Here is a 15,458-nt window from a genome sequence, read left to right as displayed (position 1 = left end):
TAACACTACAATTAAATAAATTACCTAAATTAAATACAATTAACTAAATTAAATACAAATTACATACCTAAATTACAAAAAAACACTAAAATACACAAAATAAAAAACAAATTACTAGATATTTAAACTAATTACACTTAATCTAATAGCCCTATCAAAATAAAAACGCCCCCCCCCCCCCAAAAAAAAAACCTAGCCTAAACTAAACTAAACTACCAATAGCCCTTAAAAGGGCCTTTTGCGGGGCATTGCCCCAAAGAAATCGGCTCTTTTACCTGTAAAAAAAAATACAAACAACCCCCAGGGCCGGATTTCCCATTAGGCACAGTAGGCATGTGCCTACAGGCGCCTTGCAGTGAGGGGCGCCTGCCTGTCAATAATAAAAAAAAAAAAAAAAAAAAAAAAAATTATTTTTTTTTTTTTTTTTTTTTTTTATGAGGGCATTTATTTTAGTAAGAATTGTGCTGCCAGGTGCCTACAAAGTCGAGTGTTTCATTGGGAATATGTTACAGCAGTTGAGGGAGCCATGAAGGAGAGAGGGGCAAAGATTAAAACTAATCCCCTCCCATTGAATTTCTAAATTCTAATTTTAAACACATTTGTTGACCCCTGGATTACATATAATCTACAACATTCCATGTTTTCCTTTGAGAGCAACATCATATGATATTTATATTTCAGAACAAAATAAATGTAACATCTGTGTGTGTTTGTACCAAAAATATCAGAGTTTACAAGATTTTTTTCCCTACATTTTATATTTTCTTCCACTGGCTGCACAGGTTGTTGATGGTGATGAGCTTGCATGCTGCTAGTTTTAATATTGCTATTGTTTACACAAAACTGTGTTTGACTCCAACAAAATGTTAAGCACATAGTCAAAGTCATCTCCAGAAAAGCAATACACTAATGGCTTGTCAATAAACATGTCCTATGAGCCCATCTGGGTCTGCACAGATGTGTATTGCTGTCTCAGAACTGACATTGACTATGTGTTTAACTCTTTTGCAAGAGGCTAACACACTTCTCTGCAAGCACTAGTGCAATAATAAAATGCCCAGCAAACTGTCACATTTGATGTCCCTTTAAATAGGGTTTTCTTTAGAATATTTTGCATTAAAAGTTTAACATGATTTGTTTTTGTTATACATAATAGAAATTGTATGGCCATTTGAGTCAAGTGAATATTGATTTTTGGTGTAGCTTCCATTACAACAAATATTGCAATTGGTGTGTGTATTTGTGTATCTCCATAAAAGGGAAAATGTAATTTTACATCTAATATTTATTTTTAGTTGTCCTAAATAATAATAAAAAAAAGTCCTCATTTTTTCCACTTTTTTCTAGGGGGGGTGGGGGGGTGGGGGGGGCGCTTCAGGTTTTTGTGCCTACAGGCACCTGAGATGTAAATCCGGCCCTGACAACCCCCCAACAGTAAAACCCACCACCCACACAACTAACCCCCCAAATAAAACCCTAACTAAAAAAACCTAAACACCCCATTGCCCTGAAAAGGGCATTTGGATGGGCATTGCCCTTAAAAGGGCATTTAGCTCTATTGCAGCCCAAAGTCCTAACCAAAAAAAACCCCACCCAATAAACCCTTAAAAAAAACTAACACTAACCCCTGAAGATCCACTTTCAGTTTTGAAGAGCCGACATCCATCCTCAACGAAGCCGGGAGAAGTCTTCATTGAAGCGGAAAGAAGTCCTCAACGAAGCCGGGAGAAGTCTTCATCCAAGCCAGGAGAAGTGGTCTCCCAGACGGGCAGAAGTCTTCATCCAGACGGCATCTTCTATCTTCATCCATACGGTGCGGAGCGGGTCCATCTTCAAGACATCCAGTGCGGAGCATCCTCTTCTGCCCACGACTACCCGACGAATAAAGGTTCCTTTAAGTGACATCATCCAAGATTGCGTCCCTTAGATTCCGATTGGCTGATAGAATTCTATCAGCCAATCGGAATTAAGGTTGAAAAAATCAGCCAATAGGATTGAGCTTGCATTCTATTGGCTGTTCCAATCATATTGAGATATGACAATAAGATGCCTATTTTCGTCCCCCGGATTTCTTTATATTATTCCTGAGGAATTTTTATATTTGTTCTGTAACTTTTATACTGTGTCAGAACCTGCAAAAATGTAACTCCTGCTTTTTATTGTGGAAGCTAATCCAAAGTACAAGGTCCAGCTATCAAAAAGCTTCTGTCACAGGTGCAACAAGATTGTGCGTACCAAGATGACGGTGCCTAGTGCAAATATTGAGATATGATAGTAAGATACCTATTTTCGTCCCCCGGATTTTTAAGTATAAAAGTGCAAAAGTTCTGTGCAAATGCATTCCAGCTCAGAAATGAGCTGAATGCACCTGCCCGTGGCCATATTGCGAAAAAAATGCACATACCTATAATGAACGTTCATTCGGTCTTATACCTCTGTCTTAATAATGAAAAAAATGCTGCTAATAAACTGTGAAAATGGTTTAAAATTGTGATCTCAACATCAAACATTAACAGTTTATAGTCAGCCGTTTACATACCAACAATTATCAACTGCCACTCTTGCCACTCTTGATTGGCTGATTGGCCATATCCTTCTTGTAACTCATAGAGGATCGTTGGTATCTTTATTTGAAAAAGCAAGAATGTAAGCTTAGGAGCCATCCCATTTTCAGTTCAGCGCCTGGGTAGTGCTTACTGATTGGAGGCTACATTTAGACACCAATCAGAAAGTGCTACCTATGTGCTGAACCAAAAATGGGCCGGATCCTAAGCTTACATTCTTGCTTTTTAAAATAAAGATACCAAGAGAACAAAGAAAAAATTATAATAGGAGTAAATTAGAAAGTTGCTTAATATTGTATGCCTTATCTGAATCATGAAAGTTTAATTTTGACTAGACTATCCCTTTAATTATCTGGAGTCAATAATGCAAAAAGTACATAATCTAATGATTTAGTGCATGCCATTTTTGCATTACCTTTCAGTACATATATAAGAATGAAAATATCTGCTGCCTTATTGCATAAGTTTAGGAAGCAACATCACCAAACAGATACGAATGCTACCTGCTCAATAAATTAAAGCTAGAAAAAAATAAAAAATAATAACAATATGCTCATTTCTACTTAATTAATTCATGATTCCCTTAAAGAGATATGCACACATATGTCACAGGTTTATTGCACACGCGTCACCTACTGGCATCGCTACATACTATAAAAAGAGAACAGTTAAAGAGACATGAAACACAACATTTGATTTAATGATTCAGATAGAGCATACAATTTTAAACACTTTTCAATTTACTTCTGTTAACTATGTTTCTTTGTTCTTTTGGTATCCTTTGTGGAAAAAGCATACCTAGGTAGCCTCAGGTGCAGCATTGCACTACACGGAGCTAGCTGCTGATTGGTAGCTGCAAATATATGCCTCTTGTTATTGGTTCACCATATGTATTCAGCTAGGCTAGGCTGAGCTAGCTCCCAGTAGTGCATTGCTGCTCTTTCAACAAAGAATATCAACAGAATGAAATAAATTAGAGAATTGAAGTAAATTGGCAAGTTGTTTAAAACTATCTAAATAATGAAAGTAATATTTTAAGTTTCATTTCCCTTTAACATAGAGAACCTCCAACCTGTGATGTAATGGCGGAACCCTCAAAATCAGCATTTTCTTTCTTGTTAATAATGGGCATTCAGTTTCTGGATTATGAAATTGAAAGATTAACAACATAGATAACAAGTTTATGTTGTTTTGGGAAGGCAAGACATTTGAGCTACAGGGATATTAGCATAAGAAGCATTTTGGGGATTGTGATCACTGGAAAACACTGACAATTGCAGCTAAAGTTCTGAAATGCTGAAAGAATGCAAGACTGTGATCAACACCTTACTCCTTAGTTATCCAGGGCTAGCAATGCAAATAACGAATTAAAGCATGGAATTTATTTTTGTCAGAATGTCCCCTTAAAACTCAACAAATAGGAAATGATAATGTCCTGTTAATATTTCCTAGATTGGGCCAGATTACAAATGGAGCACAAAATATCGCTTTAGCTAAATCAATATTTGCTCTCCACTTTGTAATACCAGCGCATGATAATGTGCGCTCGCTGGTATTACAAGTTAAACTTTACACCAATGTGAACATGACCTTGCATTCGCATTGCTGGGAAGCTTTGTGCTCACAAGAGTGCGCTTCCATAGGCTATATGTGCTCAGACGGCCCAGCGAAGGAGGTATGTAGCGCATGTAGCAATGGGCAGCTCTTAGTAAATATATATGTATATGATATCAACACATAAATATATATGTAAATAGTCATATACACATATATTTAGCTACACACAGTTCCCATAGGGGCATATTTATCAAGCTCCGTATAGCGTTTGATGACCCTTGTTTCCAGTGAGCCTTCAGCCTTGCCGGAAACAGAAATTATGAAGCAGCAGTCTAAAGACCACTGCTCCATTACTTGTCCGCCTGCTCTGAGGTGGCCGACAGAAATCAACCCGATCGAATATGATTGGGTTGATTGACACCCACTGCTAGCGGCTGATTGGCCGTGAATCTGCAGGGGGCGGCATTGCACCAGCAGTTCACAAGAACTGCTGGTGCAATGATAAATGCTGACAGTGTATGTTGTCTGCATTTATCGATGTGTGGCGGACATTATACGCTACTTCGTATTATGTCCGCTCGCACATTGATAAATATGCCCCATAGACCGCAATGTAAAGGCACTTTTGAGTGCCATTTTTTTTTCAAACACCCGACTCCCATAAACTTTAAAGCCTAGTGCAGTTTTTTAACTTAAAAAAAAAAGCTACATTTATTTTTAAATAAAAAAACTACAATGTGCTCTATTTTGAAGGCATTTGGGGGAACGTTTACAAAATTAACCAGAGATCGGATCTCTGGTTACTTTTCTGAGCGTTAATTGCTACCGTGAGCTTGCGGTAGCAATGATTAGCCACTTGTAATGGCTGGTTAATTATTGCGCTACCGCAAACGGCAAATTTTACCATTTGGGGAGCACCATAATTTAGCGCTCCACTTGTAATCTAGCCCATAATGTCTATAAATTTAGATTTGCCAAATAATGAACGCAGCAAACAACCAGAAAACTGAAAAGGAAAAGCACAAGCAGAGGCTGCTATATCTACAGATACCTAGCTGGTATTAAGATTCAGTATGAATCATATTCACATTTCATGATTAATTACACATGAATGAGTCATTTTTAGAAGCAGGAATGTTATTGATGATCTCTTGCTTTTCTCCTCTAAGCGGATGCCATCAATGTCTTTGACATTACACTAAATCAATATGACTCGACTAGTTTCCATACCATCTTGTTACATTTTCAATATATGTTTGGTTAAGTGCCATAAACAAATAGCAGATAAACTGAACTAAAAATATTGCAATTTACTATTATAAACATGATTCTATTCAGGGCAATGTTTTAGAAGATAAACTGACTTTACTGGAATGGAAAGGGTTTATAGCAAAATAGTGGAATCTGCTTTGAGCTAAATGTAGAACACGGAATAGTTTGTACTCTGAAGACAATAATTTAAAATACCAATACTGAGACTGTCATCTATATCAGTGTTTCTTAACCACGGTCCTCAAGTACCCCCAACAGGCCAGGTTTTCATTAGAGCTGAACCAGTGCACAGGTGAAGTAATCAGCTGATCAGTAACACCATAGTTACTAACCTGCTCTCACCCATCAGCTGATTATTTCACTTGTGCACTGGCTCAGTTATAATGAAAATCTAGCCTGTTGGGGGCACTTGAGGACCACGGTTGAGAAACAATGACCTATACCATTTGCCTTCCACTTGTTTTGCTAAATAGTGTAGAAATGGTTTTCAGGAATTGGGGGGGGGGGGGTTTATAGATGTAGAGAATTGTGGAATACAATTTTATCAACCCCTTAACAACTGTGAAATACCCTGTACGTCACTGGTTGTTAAGGGATTGTCTGGCTATAATAGCGAGGGTCTTGCCATGAGCAGCAAAACCGCACAATTAGACCCTCCCTCCTGAAGGCTTGCTAAAATAGCTATTGAAAACAGCACCCTCATAAAAGTATGTCGCTGGTTATTTAGGGGTTAACTAGAAATACATTTAAAGGGACATTAAACACAGCCTAGATTACAATTGGAGCGCAATCAATATCCACATCTATTTTTCCATATAGTAACCCTTTGCTAAGAAAAGTGCACAATTTGGTACTATGGGGCCTATTTACCAATGTGCGAGCGGACATGATTCAAAGTAGCCTATCATGTCCGCTGGACATCGCGGCACATCGATAAATGCCGACAGCATACGCAATGCTGCCCCCTGCAGATTTGCTAGTAGGGGGTGTCAATCAACCCGATCGTATGCGATCGGGTTGATTTTTGTCCGCCGCCTCAGAGCAGGCGGACAAGTTATGGAGCAGCGATATTTAGACTGCTGCTTCATAACTTCTGTTTCCAGCGAGTCTGTAGGCTCACCGGAAACAAGGGGCATCAAGCTCCATACGGAGCTTAATAAATATGCCCCTATAAGTTAATGGTAAAAAAAGATTTATCAGAGAACCTTTGCACTGCCTATACTTTCAATGGATATCGCTAGGTGCACTGTCATCATTCATTTTGAAACTGGTGAGTTATGGTTTGCTCTCAAGCGTAACACATAATAGCTCTGCAAAATGTAACTCTCTTGCAAACCAGAAGTAATGTGTTAAGGCTATAATATATGCATAACAAAACACATGTATAATATATTAAAATAAAGTATTTCACACATATAATACAAGTTGAAAGTAAACATGAACGTATGAGCGCCATCGTGATTTACTCTAGAATGATTACCACGCCCTCAGAGCTCTGGTTAACTGTTTCGAGAAACAACAAAGTGTCACAAAACACATAAAAAATACATTACAAATACAGTTACACTAATAATAACACTATCTAATAAAATTATTAAAAAAACAATTGCACAAAAAAAGCTATAAGGGCTCAAAGATATGAGGTTTCAACAGTGGCGTCACTAGGAGGGTGCGGACTGCACCAGGGTGACACCCTCCAGGCGGTGACACCACCAGCAAAAAAATAATAATTGAATTACAATGAAATACAATGTAGAGATGCATAGATTTTTTTTATTAGAGGGGCCAACAGTTGTGAGCATTAGTGGGATTGGGGAAGTTGTAGACACACTTAATTTTTTTGCCCCTTGAGCCCGTGCCACAATTTCCAAAAATAGTTTTCCCGGCTGCTTTTGCTTGTTTATACTTTGCTCCTCCCCTGCCCAATTTCACTATTAATGTTGTGGGCGTACCGGGGGGCTTGCGAAGTTGCGCTGGTAACCTAAACCTGCCTGCATATCTGTGCTCACTGCTCAGTAACGTGTTGAGCAATGCAGTCACTCACTGCTGTGCTGTCTCTCTAAACGGGAACCAGGAAATCTTGAGGGGGGTGCCTGGCACCTGACCGCATGACTGTCTGACACTGTCTCTAAGGAGCACTGTCTCTGAAGGAGCCACGTATGATGCCCACCAGAGCAGTACAGTTACGGTACACTGAAGAGGTAGGAGAGGAGGGTGGCGGGGGTCTGGGAGTGGGCAGAGTGCAGAGGTGATTGGCCATAAGAAGATGTAGGCACGCGGCCCGGGGCTGTGCACTGACAGACTTGGAACAGAGTTAGAGAGCAGAATTTTTATAGTTTGCACGCCTAAACCTTTTCTTTAGTGATTTATTTTTAAAGGGCTCTGTTTATCTTTCATTTGATGCTCTGCTGAGCCAGGGAGCAGCTCTAGGCATGAGCATTATAATTAATGCAGTGCAGTTTACATATTTTGTATGTGTGTGTCTGAGTTTGTGTGTGTGTCTGAGTGTTTTTGTGTGTGTGTGTGTGTGCCTGAGTGTTTCTGTGCCTGAGTGTGTTTGTATGTGTGTGTTTGAGTGTTTTTGTGTGTGTGTGTGTGTTGAGTGTTTTTGTGTGTGTGCCTGAGTGTTTTTGTGTGTGTGCCTGAGTGTTTTTGTGTGTGTGTCTGACTGTTTTTGTGTGTGTGTGTGTGTGTTTAAGTGTTTTTGTGTGTGCCTAAGTGTTTTTGTGTGTGTGTGTGAGTGTTTGTGTCTGTGTGTGTCTGTGTGTGTCTAAGTGTCTGTGTGTGTGTCTCAAGTGTTTTTGTGTGTATGTTTTGTGTGTGTGTCTGAGTGTGTTTCCGAGTGTTTGTGTGTATGTTTTTTAAGTGTGTCTGAGTGTGTGTGTGTCTGAGTGTTTGTATGTGTGTGTGCCTGTATTTTTCTGTTTGTGTGTGTCTGCTTTCTGTGCATTGGAGAACTTTGCCTTTTCTATGAAATCCTCTTCTTGCAGTAAAAAAAACAAACATTTTTTGGGGGGTGGATGACACCATAACTTACCGCACCGGGTGACACCAACTCTAGTGACGCCACTGGGTTTCAGGTGTTAGAAAATAAAAAGTCAGACTAAGGGCTTTAACATAGAGACTCATTCATATACATGTCTAAATATGTATATGTACATGTTTATATGTGTTTACATACTGTATGTATTTATGTGTGTATATATGTATTTACAGAACTATATACACATATAAACACATAAATACATATGTACACACATAGGGGTATATTTATCAATGTGCGAGCGGACATGATACGAAATAGCGTATCATGTCCGCCGCACATCGATAAATGCCGACAGCATACGCTGTTGGCTTTTATCATTGCACCAGCAGTTCTTGTGATTGGCCGCTAGTAGAAGATGTCAATCAACCTGATTGTATTCGATCGAGTGAATTTATGTCTGTCGCCTCAAAACAGGCGGACAAGTTATGGAGCAGTGGTCTGGCGAGCTTTCAGGAGCTTGATAAATATGCCCCATATATACATGTATTTAAGTGTGTTGGAACCCTTTGCAGTTAAGTAGATGAAAGCATATTTATGCAATATTCATATCTAATAAAGTGCAATTCTGTGTATGTACTGTAACAATTTCACATTCCAATGTTCTGCAGATAGCAGAATATGTTCTATGTATTTTTAAATAGATATTCCTATATATCTGTATATATATATCACTTTTTTATATATAAGTATAGATAATTATTGTACCAAAATACAATCAGATGTATGTAGAAATATGTATTTATGAATAAATAGAACATATTCTGCTATTTGACGAACACTGAAATGTGAAATATTTATATTTTTATGTCCAGTTAGCGCACTTGAGAATATGTGATTGGGTTTACACGTAAGTAGGGTTTTTTTCCACTTTGCTCCATTGACTTCTATGGGGATATACGTTAATGGAATTGCGATAATCAAAGTTTGTTTTTTGTGTGCATCAGGTAAGCGTGCAAACAAAACTTTTTACTTCAGACTTGTAATACGAGCACTACACAACACTCGCAAAAAACTTACTTCTAGCGGAGTTAGCGCACGAGCAGGAGCCTTAAATACCAATCCACTTGTAATCTGGTTATACATGTTTTAACAGTGATTTAAAGGTAAATGGTATATGACAAAGTATTGGGCACATGCCTTGTGACCATGCAGCCCTGCCCCATGACACTAACACTGACCAATGAGAAATCACGCTGACAACCAGAACTACCCAACTTTGTAATGCTCGTGGGATATTCCTCTATCAGACCAAACTCGGCCAGTAGTCTTGTTATCCCGGTGTTGAGCCGGAAAGATAGGGAATATCCCAGAGCAGAGAAAGTTAGTAAGATGAGGAAGGCGGCACTCACCACAGGCAGGGCAGTCCCTGGCGGCAGAGCAGTCCAAGGGCAAACCACTAGAATAGTCAGGCAGGCAGGATTTGGCAACAGTAAAGCAGTCCAAGGGAAAACCACTAGAATGGTCAGGGAGGCAGGATTTGGCAACAATAAAGCAGTCCAAGGGCAAACCCCTAGAACGGTCAGACAGGCAAGGTTCGGCAACAAAGAGGCAATCCAGAACAACAGGGGTTAATAAGCAGAGCAGTCAGACAGGCAGGGTTTAGCAGCAGTATATCAATCCAGCAATTTAGGGGTTAAGAGGCAGAGTAGTCAGACAGTCAGAGTTCAGCAGCGGTATAACAATAAGGCAGTAAGAAAATTACGATCTATCACACCCAGGAGCACACAAAGTAACACCTATACTTGGGCAGTGATAGATCGTACAAGGAACACTTATATAGGCGCAGGATTCGCGCCACAAGCGTGTGAGAGGCATCAGAGAGGGAGAGGAGCGTGCAGCGATGACTTCAGCGCCGCACGCCTCCAGACCCGACACAGCCCTAGGCAACGAGCAGGGAAGGAGCCGCTGCGCCCCTAGCAATGGCTAGAGCGGCACGGCGTGACAAACTTCACTTGTTATAAAACTCTGCTTCTGCACTGGTCAGCTCTATACTGCCCTGAGCCTCACAGTCCTGCGATATTAGGTACTCAATATTGGGGGCTATGCATTTAGTGTACTGGTGCATATTTTCTGCTAAAGTATAAAGTGCCAGAGTGTTTTTGTATTTAAAATACACCATTTTTTGTTTTTATGTTTATGAGGTCTGTCAATGTACACCATAGGCCGATGATCAAAAGCTCTTAACTCTGGAGAGATGATCTAGGGCGTTTTGTCAGTATAACAAGGTCACTCAAATCATTTTAGAGAGCAATATTTTAGCCTGGAAGCTGTTTGTCTAGCTGTTTATGGTTCTTGGTGTGAAGGAGAGCCACATACATTGCACTATAAAGCTAATAAAAAGCCCCAAAAGATTTAGCTGTATTCTCTTCGTGCTGGGGAGTTTTGGATCATAAGGTCCTATTAGAGAACAGTGGGCAGCTCTTCCAACCTGGGCAAACCTCAAAGATCTGGGATGGTTGGTAGGTGTGGATGAAGAGGTATTTGCAGCAGAAATAGTAAGGTTCTTATGCCACTTTATAGATCATTAGTTAGGCCTCATCTTGAGTATTGTGTGCAGTTCTGGAGGCCATATCTTCAGAAGGATATTAACAAACTTGAATCTGTGCAAAGGAGAGCTACCAAAATGGTACATGGTCTAAAAAATAAAACTTACCAGGATAGGCTCAATGACCTAAATATGTATAGCTTAGAGGAGAGAAGGGAAATAGGTGATATGATAGCAACTTTCAAGTACATTAAAGGGTTTAGTAAAACTGAGGCTGTGGGTATTTTACATAAAATGGAAAATTCAAGAACAAGGGGTCATGAGCTCAAGCTAAAGGGTAGTAGATTCAGGAGTAATTTGAGGAAGCACTTCTTTACAGAAAGAGTGATTGATTTATGGAATAAACTTCCTCAAGAGGTAGTAGCAACAAACACTGTGGGGGTCTTTAAAAATGCATGGGACAAGCATAGGGCTATCCTACGAACTAGATAAGTTTATACTGTTAGGTAAGGTCGGGCAGACTTGCTGGGCCTATGGCTCTTATCTGCCGTCAATATCTATGTTTCTATGTTTCTATGAAGGACTGAGACCTGAAACCCCCCATAAAAATAGCCATTCTTGTCCCATGGAACCTTATAACACAGATTATATTCAAATCCTTTAGGGCCGTTTATTATTGCATTATTATGATTCTTTAAGCTTCAAAATGTACCTATTAATAGATCATTTTTAATATATATTCCAATGACATTCTTAAAGTGCACCAAAGAAATATACAGGAGAAAATGACCATGATAAAAACGATTTATACAGTTGTTTCAAATATATAAATTAAATCTAGTAAGGAAAAAATGAGACTTCATTTTCTCTAAGGAAATGTTTACGAGTAAAGATTTATTTTATGAATCGTTCCTAAATATACATACGCTTTCAAATTTTTGTGAGTCTAATCGAAACACCATGTAGAGTTAATTAAAGATAAATCATTTTTAGTTTCGTAATACATATAATAATTTTCGTTCGGAACATATCGGACAATAAATGCAACACAAAACCTCAGGAAGCCTGCACACAATAGTGGAGCTTTGCCGTTGAGCCAGATAATGCCTTTATAATAAGGATTGCTTGTCAGAATATCGTTTTTAGATAATACTGTAAAGCAGACCTTAAAATAAATTGAATGAAATGTAACATAGTCGTCTCAGAACAAGAATTTTAATGCATAAACTCACTGGGAAAAGTGACAGTTTTTTCTCCCAATTATAATTTTTCTGCTGTGAATTTAATAGATTTTGATATGTTTATTTGACCCAGAATATTTTATTACTGAAAATGTAAGAGGCACACATGCAAAATGCAGATTTAATAATATTGTAAAACATAACATAAATGGAATAAATAAATGCATATTACAACCCATAGGCTATAAGTCTGAGTTTTTAGAATGTTTTATACTGTGGACATAAACCATGTGGATATGTAGCAGACAGTAGATATTGGGTTTAGTTATTACATCACAGGTTGAAGGGCCTGCCTGCTGATTGATCCATTTTTATAATGTGTAGTGATGCTAATAAGTGATGTGTCCAATTAACCTGTTCCAAAACCATAGAGCGTTGTGTTTATCTCTTTTTTAAGGGATTTGAAGAGGGCAGTAAGAGTATAGTGGGCAAAGGAACAGAGAAAAAAAGGCAGGCGCAGCCCGACTCAAGAGTAAAACATTTTAATAAGAGGTATTTGCACACAAGACAAATGGCAACTTACCTACTCTAAAACCCACCCGATCCCCCCTTAAATAAACACTACCCCATTGAAGATCACCCTACCTTGAGCCGTCTTCACCCAGCCGGGCACCACTGGTCATCCGATGCGGCAGAAGAGGACATCCGGACCGGCAGAAGTCTCCATCCGATCGGGGCAGAAAAGGTTCTCCATCCGGCAGAAGTCTACATCCCAGCGGGGCAGAAGAGGTCCTCCATCCAGTCTTCATCCATCCGCGGCTCCATCTTCAAGACCTCCGACGCGGAACATCCTCCTCGGCCGATGGACTAACGATGAATGAAGGTTCCTTTAAATGACGTCATCCAAGATGGCGTCCCTTGAATTCCGATTGGCTTATAGGATTCTATCAGCCAATCGGAATTAAGGTAGGAAAAATCAGATTGGCTGATGTAATCAGCCAATCAGATTGAAGTTCAATCCGATTGGCTCATTGGATCAGCCAATAGAATTGACCTTGCATTCTATCGGCTGATCCAATGAGCCAATCGGATTGAACTTCAATCCGCCAATCGGATTTTTCCTACCTTAATTCCGATTGGCTGATAGAATCCTATCAGCCAATCAGAATTCGAGGGATGCCATCTTGGATGACGTCATTTAAAGGAACCTTCATTCGTCGTTAGTACGTCGGCCGAGGAGGATGTTCCCGCGTCGGAGGTCTTGAAGATGGAGCCGCGGATGGATGAAGACTTCTGCCGGATGGAGGACCTCTTCTGCCCCGATCGAATGAAGACTTCTGCCGGTCCAGATGTCCTCTTCTGCCGCATCGGATGACCAGTGGTGCCCGGCTGGGTGAAGACGGCTCAAGGTAGGGTGATCTTCAATGGGGTAGTGTTAGGTTTATTTAAGGGTGGATTGGGTGGGTTTTAGAGTAGGGGTGTGTGGGTGGTGGGTTGTAATGTTGGGGGGGGGTATTGTATTTCTTTTTTTTACAGGTAAAAGAGCTGATTACTTTGGGGCAATGCCCCACAAAAGGCCCTTTTAAGGGTTGGTAAAAGAGCTGATTACTACTATTTGTAATTTAGTTTAGGATAGGGAATTTTATTATTTTGGGGGGCTTTTTTATTTTATTAGGGGGCTTAGATTAGGTGTAATTAGATTAAACTTCTTGTAATATTTTTTTATTTTTTGTAATTTAGTGGGGGTTTTTTGTAATATAGTTTAGTTTATTTAATTGTATTTTATAATAGATAATTGTAGTTAATTTATTTAATTAATTTATTGATAGTGTAGTGTTAGGTATATTTGTAACTTAGGTTAGGATTTATTTTACAGGTAATTTTGTAGTTATTTTAGCTAGGTAGTTATTAAATAGTTATTAACTATTTAATAGCTATTGTACCTAGTTAAAATAAATACAAAGTTGCCTGTAAAATAAAAATAAACCTTAAAATAGCTACAATGTAATTATTAATTATATTGTAGCTATCTTAGGGTTTATTTTATAGGTAAATATTTAGTTTTAAATAGGAATAATTTAGTTAATTATAGTAATATTTATTTAGATTAATTTAAATAATATTTAAGTTAGGGGGGTGTTAGGGTTAGGGTTAGACTTAGGTTTTGGGGTTAATTTATTTAATATATTGGCGGTGGTGTAGGGGGGTAGATTAGGGGTTAATCAATGTACTGTAGGTGGCGGCGGTGTAGGGGGGGTAGGATAGGGTGCGGCGGTTTAGGGGTTAAACAATTAATTTATTTGCGGCGGGGTCCGGGATTGGCAGGATAGGGGTTAATAACTTTATGTAGGTGGCGGCGGTATAGGGGTCGGCAGATTAGGGGTTACTAGGTATAATGTAGGTGGCGGCGGGGTCCGGGAGCGGCGGTTTAATATAATAATATATATTTGTTATAGTTGCGGAGGGGTCCAGGAGCGGCAGTTTAGGGGGTAATAACTTTATTTAGGTGCGGGTGGCTCCGGGAGTAGTATAGTGTGGGTGATTAGTGACAGGCTAGCAAGAAAGCTGTGAAGAAGCCAATGAGCAGCGAGATCGATGGTGCGCGGCTTCTTGACAGCTTTTTTGATAACTTTGGCGAACGTATTCAGGTCCGCGGCGGCGATGTTAGGCGAGCTTAGGTGAGCGTATTGGGCCGGCGAATGCAGGAAAATACGGAGCTTCATAACTAGAGGCCAAAGGGTTAAGGCACTTGTTATTTGTAACTGAGCCAAAGTAGCAAGTATTTTTTTCAATCAAATTTTAGAAAAAGAGAAAATGAAATTGAATCACTGATAAATTCTACCAGAAGAGCTAAGAAACTCTCAAAAATAAGTATTGTGGTTTGCTTTTATATTTTCAGGTTTCTGTAATTCATAAAGTAAATAGAGTTTGGTTTAACTTGAGCCAAGAGCTATGATTCTGACGAAAATTGACACAAGAAAGGGCATATCAATAAACCTCTTCATGGCAAAAAAGTAACGGCTTTCCTATGGTTGAAGTAATGTATTTTTAAGTACAGGATTTGCAATGATGGTATAGGATTGAAGAAGTACATAGATAGGAAAACTATTTATTCAAGTTCTGAGTCCCAGTGCTCTATTCGGTTTCTACAAGAACATGATTGCTTGTATTAAAGGCAGACCTAACAGATGGCCCTTAGAAATTGGCTGAGACTCCAGGGACTAAGCACATTATATGCCCTTGAATTCGCACTGAGCTAGGTATGAAGGGTCAATGCAGAACAGGGATCCAGGCTATGATACATCTGAGATTGAATGTTGCATATCTCTTGATACCTATATTTAAAGGGATGG

At 39.2% G+C, this 15,458-nt stretch overlaps 1 protein-coding gene and 1 long non-coding RNA gene across 2 annotated transcripts in view; one reads left to right on the top strand and one right to left on the bottom strand.

Moving 5' to 3' along the window:
• Window positions 1-15,458, top strand: part of ST6GALNAC3 (ST6 N-acetylgalactosaminide alpha-2,6-sialyltransferase 3) — an 849,023-nt gene that overhangs the window by 781,626 nt on the left and 51,939 nt on the right. The gene's annotated exons all lie outside the window — the stretch shown is intronic.
• Window positions 1-15,458, bottom strand: part of LOC128640890 (uncharacterized) — a 324,854-nt gene that overhangs the window by 266,545 nt on the left and 42,851 nt on the right. The gene's annotated exons all lie outside the window — the stretch shown is intronic.

The sequence above is a fragment of the Bombina bombina genome, chromosome 10, assembly GCF_027579735.1.
Source record: "Bombina bombina isolate aBomBom1 chromosome 10, aBomBom1.pri, whole genome shotgun sequence".
Taxonomy (NCBI): Eukaryota; Metazoa; Chordata; class Amphibia; order Anura; family Bombinatoridae; genus Bombina; species Bombina bombina.
This window is presented reverse-complemented; position numbering and strand designations above follow the sequence as displayed.